This window comes from Pholcus phalangioides, unplaced genomic scaffold (assembly GCF_987345545.1).
Source record: "Pholcus phalangioides strain wild (caught in Gottingen) unplaced genomic scaffold, Ppha-v1.0 ptg000001l_1, whole genome shotgun sequence".
Lineage (NCBI taxonomy): Eukaryota > Metazoa > Arthropoda > Arachnida > Araneae > Pholcidae > Pholcus > Pholcus phalangioides.
In genome coordinates, this window is record NW_028301594.1 from 30,341,617 (window position 1) to 30,350,185 (window position 8,569).

The 8,569-nt window shown below is 35.6% G+C and overlaps 1 non-coding gene across 1 annotated transcript; it reads left to right on the forward strand.

The window, feature by feature from the left end:
- Nucleotides 1–4,591: 4,591 nt before the first annotated feature.
- TRNAH-GUG (transfer RNA histidin (anticodon GUG)) lies at nucleotides 4,592–4,663 on the forward strand. Its single transcript has one exon. It is a non-coding gene; the product is annotated as a tRNA-His (tRNA).
- The last annotated feature ends 3,906 nt before the right edge of the window (nucleotides 4,664–8,569 follow it).

Genomic DNA, 8,569 nt, shown 5'->3' on the forward strand with positions numbered 1-8,569 from the left:
TCTATTGAAAACAGAGGAAAGTGCATTTTATCAAATTAAATATGTCAACTGGAGCTGCCATCACTGTTTCAAGTTTTCAACTCAACATACAAAGAGTTTGCTTTAAGTAGATGAATGTCACTGTAATAGCAATCATTCGAATTATGTTATTTTAACTGAAAATAAAAACTGGCGTATATTTTCTATTTATTTTTAAATAATTTTTTCCCAAATTTTCGATGATTGTTATGTAATTTGACAACCCCCAAAAAACATTCAAAAAAAATTTAATTATTCAACTTTTCCGTTTGAAATACACGTATTACATGTATTTATATTTAGTAGGCAGCACACAAACACACAGTGGTGTATCTTCAAGACCGACAGTCAGAGAGACTGATGCAAAAATTGAATGTTTGTTTGAAGACCCAATATTGATAAATTCTGTTTATGACATATTATTGTAATTGATTATAATAAATTAATTAATGATTATGATAAATTAATGAATGATTATGATACATTAATGAATGATTATGATACATTAATGAATGATTATGATACATTAATTATATTTGATTATGATACATTAATTATATTTGATTATGATACATTAATTATATTTGATTATGATAAATTATATTTGATTATGATAAATTAATGAATGATTATGATAAATTAATGAATGATTATGATAAATTAATGAATGATTATGATAAATTAATGAATGATTATAAATTAATTATAATTAAGAAGTAATTATTCACCATTAATTAATTATGAGACCACTGGAGATTCTATTAATTTTTTCAATAAGTATTCACCCTTTATTTGGCCGTGTTATTCTAAAAAGCAACACACATGGGTTTCTTATATTTTTCAAATATAAGTATTTTTTATATTTCGCTATTTATGCTTCTAAGCAACTCTTAAACATCAGAGTTTTACTTGTGAGCTGTTCATGCAGTTTATATAATTGCCAGTAGAATGGATCATAGGTACTCATGTGTCGCCTAGTTCTTGAGAAGATTTTTTGACTTTTCCTCCATTTTGGAGGGAATTACCCATGTGTGGAGGAGGCATATTGCTATGCATTCTTGAACAATGATAAAAAAGTAAGTTGGCAAACAATGAATGACATTTTTGTGCTCTTCAAATCTATGTAAATCATATAAGTTCAGTTGTGTATCCCTAAAGTGCAACATACCATATTTTATTTTAAATATTAACAATAAAACTTTTTTTTTTTGTCATGCAATAGCAATCAAAGTACCACATTTGCTTAATTAATTATTTATTAATTAGTTATTTAATTAATTAATTAATAGAATTGCTTAATTATCAGAGCTAGCTTCTGACTGTGCGGGTGTGGGTTCGAATCCCGGGTCGGGCATGGATGTCTACTAACGCTAACAAATTCCCTGGACAGATCGTAACGATCTCTTGAGAATACGTGCTGATCACATTATTAAAAAAAAATAAACCCGTAAAAATTGTTCTTCTCTGGATATTTTAATGTTTGCCAACTAAAGGATTAATTGATAATGTTTTTCATGAAGCAACGTCATCATTCAGTCAGTTGTTCAAATAGACACGCACGCATCATATTATATTATTCTTCATAAAAAAAAAAACAAGAATACTTTTTCCGATATATCTAACGCTGGCCAATCTTTTTACTTAAGCCTATAATTCGATTTTTAATGAATACTGTTGTATGATATATCGACCTTGAAGAAAGAGCACGTGTCTATCACCGAAAAAAAAGCGGCTCTTTTGAGGAAGAAAAACACTTCCAAACTTGACATTGTTGCATTTCACTCAATTAACAAAAAAGCTCTGCTCCATTAAATGTTTACGCAACACAACCTGTTTTCGCTGGTGGTTAATGTTCGTCATCATGATAAATGAACCTGCCCTTGCAATTAAGGAAAAAAGAAAAATAGAGTGTGTTCACAATGTTGTAAACCAGATTGTTTCCGGTCAAATTGCTTCCTTGATTCGAACTTCGGCCAATCTCGTATATGATCTAAATTTTACAGTTTTGTTCATAGGCCATGGGTTCTTGACGTATGGGTCGCAACCCAAACACTTGGGATGGATCATTCAAATCCACTTACAGCCGGGGCCTGTTGAGCTATGGATCTCACCCCTTTTGATTCTCTGGGGATTCCTAGATGGGTCACTCAAATCCACCAACTGCCAGGTGTGCTTGAGCTATGGGTTAAGCCCCCTTCTGATTCGCAGGCTTCCGAGATGTGTCGTACGTATCTACTCATAGCCAGGGGCTCTTGTTATGACACAAAATTGATTCCGAGATGGATCGTACAAAGCCACTTATAATCAGGGATTCTTGAACTATTGGTCACGACCCAGACTTAATTCTCATGAGCTTTCCAGAAGGATCGTACGAATCGACTTACAGTCCTGTTATAAATGCACTTATCGTGTCACTGGTTTGACTAAATTCTAAGACCATACAGTCCCAGGGGTCGCAAAGCTGATCGAGTTGTTGATTTTGGGTCGCAGCTGACAAAGTTTAAGAACGTCGGTGATAGTCCATCGCTCTTGAACCGTTTTTCACCTGCGGACGGTGAGAATGGTTGGGAAATTCGGCGGACTTAATTTCAAGAGGAATGGGATAATCAACTTGCAGGCATGCAGTAAGGCAAATAAAAACTACTATAGAGACAATATTTTACTTATTTAATGTAAAACTATGTAGCGGCTACGTGGATAGGGCGAAATATTTTCCGAAATTTCTATGGTTGAAGAACACTAGGCTAGCCTATATCTAGCAAGGAAACTCGATTGATGTTACCAGCCAAGTAAATAGCAAAAATAGTCTCCATTGTTCGACCTCATTCTCTAATGTTTCACATGAATTTTTTTCATATCGGAAAAAGTATCCATCCGACAATATAGGACTTTTTTTGCCACCTATCAAATAAATACTAAACTATCTGTTGTAATTCTCTAACTAAAGTTAGTTGTTGGTTTCAAACCGGTATGCAGCATCGAAACGAATAAAATGTGTGATGATATCATATACTATATTTTGTCATGCTATATATAAATATAAATTTTAAATACCAAAATATTGGTTAATATATTTTTAAGGTATTTTCATATATAAAATTTGCACCACTAATACTTAGATAAAGATACCAAGACGAAAAAAAAGAAAGCTCAGTGCTCGGTACTCCGCATCAATCCCTGTGTATTCATTCATTCACTTTCATTCTCCACTTCGATTTTAAATCAACAACCATTTTATTTTGAGAATTGAAATGGAGAATTTCGGTTTTATTCAATAGATGGCAGCCGAAGACCTAACTTAGAACGGTTTCTCGTATTTATATGATACCGAAGAGTAAAAATATGAAATATATAATAAGCCAGGGTTATAGGAAATTTTCCTCCAATTTTTTTTTTCACTCGTTCGCAAATAATCTTTCTCATTTATCCGGGTTCGTTAAAATTTTCACCAAATTTCAGCAATCTACGATGAGAAAAAAGTTGAAGAACACTGAAGTAAACCGCACACAAAATATGGCCAAGGTTTTTAGTGCCAATCGGTAATTTTACCCATTGCTTTACAATTCGACACTATAATGACTTCTGAAAAAAAAGTTTCAGGATGTCTCGATTTTTTTATCCATGAGTTTCTATTATGTACTAGTTTCACGGACATGTTTAGGCATGTAACTTTTTGGAGATTTGTCCAGCACTGGAAAAAACACTTTCTCAAACGGTGAGTGAGTTGTGCTGGAAGTATGCATCTAACAGTTTGCTTGCGTAAATAGTGTTGTATGAGAAGTTAGTGCTGTCATCTATATTTCGCATTGTGAACGAAGTATGATGATTAAATATTTGCACCGTTGTAGAGTCTTTCGCTTCCTGTAGCTTTAGAACCGGGAGATCGGCTCGCATTGACGTCTCGAAGTTGGAAAACCACAGAAAGACAACTTCAGCCACGCACCACTGTGCTACCGGTGGGATTCGAACTCATGTTTACGTGTATACATGTTTTATTTATATTAAAAAATTTACCACTGCGACATTTTTTTGCTGCCTACTTTTCAAAGTTCTGTAAATTGTTTGTGAAATGTCATTTTAGCGCGTAAAAAGTAATGATTTCAATCACCGATATCTCGGCAAAATTTTGTTTGTCAAGGGGATCATTTCTCTCCGTAAAATAGAGGAGGGTTTAATTGCTATAACTGTCACACACACACGAATAGAGGTGTCATTAACATAGACTTATTATATGATTATTGGTAAAAAGTAATGCGTTCATATATTTAGTTCGTGATCAGTGGTGACAACAATCATAGAATCGTCTCTACAGTGTTGGCATTCCAACACACATACGCCATAACCCACAATTTTTTTTCTTTTTTTAACAGAGGAAAACGGCTGTTTCTCATTGCTTGATGTATCGGTAAAAGACTTGAAACTGTAGAATCTAAAATATATATATGTGTACGAGAAAGGTGCATTAAATGAGGATGATGACTGTGTGTTCCCAAGCGTAATATAGGACACGCTCGAATTAACAATTGGTCTCTTGCAATAGCTGTTATATACTATTACGATTACACCAAGCATCGCCGTGATCGTATAGTGGTTAGTACATTGCGTTGTGGCCGCAATAACCCAGGTTCGAATCCTGGTCACGGCAAAGTCTGAGCATTTTTTTTATTCTTACCTCGCACAATATTAATATTCATTTCGAAATTCCAAATAAACTGTATATATATATATATAGGAGTTTATAATTAAAGTTCCCGTATGTATAAAACTCGGAGTAGTTTTTCTCAAAAACTAAACTGAATGCAGCAAAATTTTCAAGATATCTTAATCGGACTATGGGAGAGAGATTAATGCAATAAATCTGTTTAACTTAGTTTCAAATATTTGCCATCATCAAATTTAATTATGCAATGAGATATACATAGTAACATTTCCCACCACCAGGTGAAAAGACATGCTTTTTATTGCATTTTCCCTTTTTCCCATGGTCCATATAGCGTATATACCAAGTTTCAATGGAATACATCCACCAGAACAGGCGCTGTGTAGGTCTGAGCCATAGACTAAAGATATAATTCTTACTCTGTGGTCTGAGCAGTGCCAGTACTGAAACTACTCTGTGGTGGTCGAGTGGTTATAGTGACGGACTCGCGATGCGAGGATCCGATGCGAACCCCACAGTGGTGGTCGGCTGAAATTGGTTTTCTGTGGTTCCCAACTTCAAGGCGCAAATGCGAGCCCATCTCCCCGTTAAAAAGTCTCGCCACAGAGAGCAACAGTCCTACAACGATAAATCATTCAATCATAACACTTCACTCATAGTTAGAAAAACTGGTGGCAGATGGCAGCACTACACATAACAAGCATTACAGAGAAACAAAAAACTTCACGTCAGGTTTCACTACACGTACACGCACATTCCCGCATGTACCGATTCGTTGGGGGTTCCGGGGGGGGGGGGTGTGGGCGGGGTGCATGTGTGGTGTAGCAGTAGTAGGTAGGGCTTCCAAAAAAAAAAAATAGCTCTGGGATACATGATGTTCTTAAGTCAGCCACCTCGTTGGGCAATTTGCCTGTTGTGGCGTTGTATTTGTATTTGTATATTTGTTGTTGTACGCCTTCCATTAAAACTTTTAATGTACGCTGTATGTACTGTGGGAAAAAGAAAATACAATAAAAAAAAGCACAAAGTTCTTACCTGGTGGTTGACAATTTAACTATTTATAGCATAAATCTTTCTCCCATGGCCCCTCCTTTCGGGGTTGAGTTGTACCGGAAGTGTGTATCTGATCTTTCGTGCATATGAGAATGATTTCCGCCTAATCCCCCTAGTTGCGGTCCTGCATTTGAATTTTGCATCTCAGTGTTTTTAACAGGTTCTTTTTTCCAGATTTCCCCGCTCAGTTTATAGTGGCCCTTGAATCGTGGTGTAGTTGCCTGCGAAAATTCTTTGCCGGACTAATGTTGGAAAGTTCTCCCAGCAGGGTCTGCCTAAGACGCCTTTATACAGGGTGATTCAGAAAAGATGGTGGGGGGGATTTTAAGAGGTGGTAGCACACACGCACACACTATTATTATTATTTTTAATTATTATTTCATTTTTTATTATTATTTTTTTGTGTATGTGCTACCCGACCTCTGAAAGTTATTCCTATCTTTTCTGAATATCACCCTGTATACCGTTATTAAAGAGGTTCTAGGTCTATCCTAGGTCTAAGCTTAAGTTCCCTTGGGGGACAAAGCCACTAATTCCTATATACATAGTATATCGGAGGTAGTGACAGAGCAGGGACCATGCTCTGGTCTGGTGGTAGTGGTGTTGTTCCATGATGTGGCGAAACTTTACGAGTCGAAAAGTGAAGCCACGAATAAGAAGGAATATGCGTACACCAATATACACTCGTATCATTCTCTGTGCATCACCACTTTTCCCCTGGCAGCGACGGGTAGTTTTCGCTGGCGTAGAATACGTGCATCGATTCTTTTTTCTTTAATGATAGGAAGAGGAGGAAAAAATATAGGAATTTTTTCATAGTCGAAACATATAATTTTTATGCAATTATATTTCGTTTCTTAAATCATTTATCAAATATTGACAGAAAATAAAATTCTTATTTCCGAATGGTAGAGATCATATATTTCCTGCATTTTTTCTTCTTTACTCCTGAGAGCGATTTCGCTCACAGATTGTAACTCGCATTCACTCCGAATATACAATTTAAAGACTTACCATCCAGATAAAATACGTAAAGTGAACGCACAAATTTGACTCTTTCCGTTTCATTTCCTACTTAATTATGTACTTACGGTAACATCCAAACCACATCGCTCGGATTATCTGCACGATTGGCATCCATAACGATACATCTCGTTTGAAGTGCAAAAATTAAATTTACTATATTTTATCAAATTTATTCGTACAAATATACACGTATTTGAAATACACAGTGTGGTATATACAGAAGTTACAGAGAGAAACGACGTCGCTTTCCGCTGTTCATACGATGTACGAAAGCCTGGATAACCAAGCGGAGATCGAAATGTAGTTCGGGAAGAAAATTCCCATTCCTCTGTGGGGAATCGAACCACCTATCTCTCACTGTCCGCGGGCGAGTGTTGTAACCATTGAACTGCACAGGACAGCCAATAGCGGAGAGTGACATCGTTTCTCTCTATATGTCGCCATCTGGGGGCTAATGACGCAAGAACTATTAGCTGAGCTGAGGCTGTCCATGCGCAATCCCGTTCAGCATTCATACATATGCTCTAAGGAGGGAAAATGTCGGTTCTCTGTAGTTCAATGGTTAGAACACTCGCCCGGACGGTGAGAGAGCGGTAGTTCGGTTCCCCACAGAGGATACATCTCGATCTCCGTTTGGTCATCCAGGCTTTCGTACTTTGTATACGGAAGTTATTAACTCATGAAAATTTTTTATAATTTTATCAGTTGATGATAAAAACAACAATCTAAAAACTTTATCTTAATATTGAAAAGTGGGAAAAAATGAAAATATCTAAAAAAGTCAAAACTTGAAAAAAGGCTGAAATTTTTTTCAATTTAAATGAATTTTATTTATCAAATTTTAACTTTAACTGCATAATTCGGAATTTAATATACAGGGTGGACGAAAAATCCTGGATGCATTTTGAAATAATGGCATAAAAAAAAGAAGAGGCATGCACTAAAATAGTGTTATCATGACCTATAAAAACTTTATATATATAGTCGAGTGTCCCCACTTGGGACAAATTTGAAGTTTGCACTGAAAAATGAACTCCGTAATGAAACGTTAAAATTAAGAAAATATATACAGTCTAAGCTCTTTGTACCGATATTTTTAAATTTTAGGTGTACATTTAGTACCTAAAAAGATAAATAAAATGGCGTTTGTCCCAAGTTAGGCGTGGGTACCCTAAATTGAAACAATACAGTATTTTCGTGTTGTCGCATGTTTAACTGCCTCAGTTTTCTAAAACAAGTCTTTCTAAAAACAAGTCCTATGACAATGCCAGACACATAGAGAGAAAATGTGTCTATGACTTCTCGCCCACTTTGCACTACTTTATATTATACGAATAACAATCTACAATTTTTCAAATTTACCACAAAGATAATTTATGGTAATTCATGTATTGGTGATGTGCCGGAAAAATTACAGGAAGAACGTCCCAGACATGAATTGTTGTATCAGTTGTTATGGATTAGTTTTTATTCAAACCAATCGGCCATGTTTTCCGCTTCACAAAAGTCCTACGCCTCGTCAGGGAACGCTTTTAGTGTCATTGTTATTCCGTTCTTATCCAACGAGATTAGCGGTTTTAACCCTTCGTAATAGGATCGTAAGGGATAACGATCTTCGTAGATCGTTATCTCTTTAATCGAGGTATATTTCTCATCGAATATCGTTCAAAAACGTGAACGTTGTTTTTTTTGTTTTGCTTTTTTTTGAGATCAGGAGAGACAAAACAACAACTTTCCAATTGGTTTTTTAAAGACAGGGTGACTAAATAAAAAGTCAATATTTTATTTTAATAGCACACTATACAACTATCC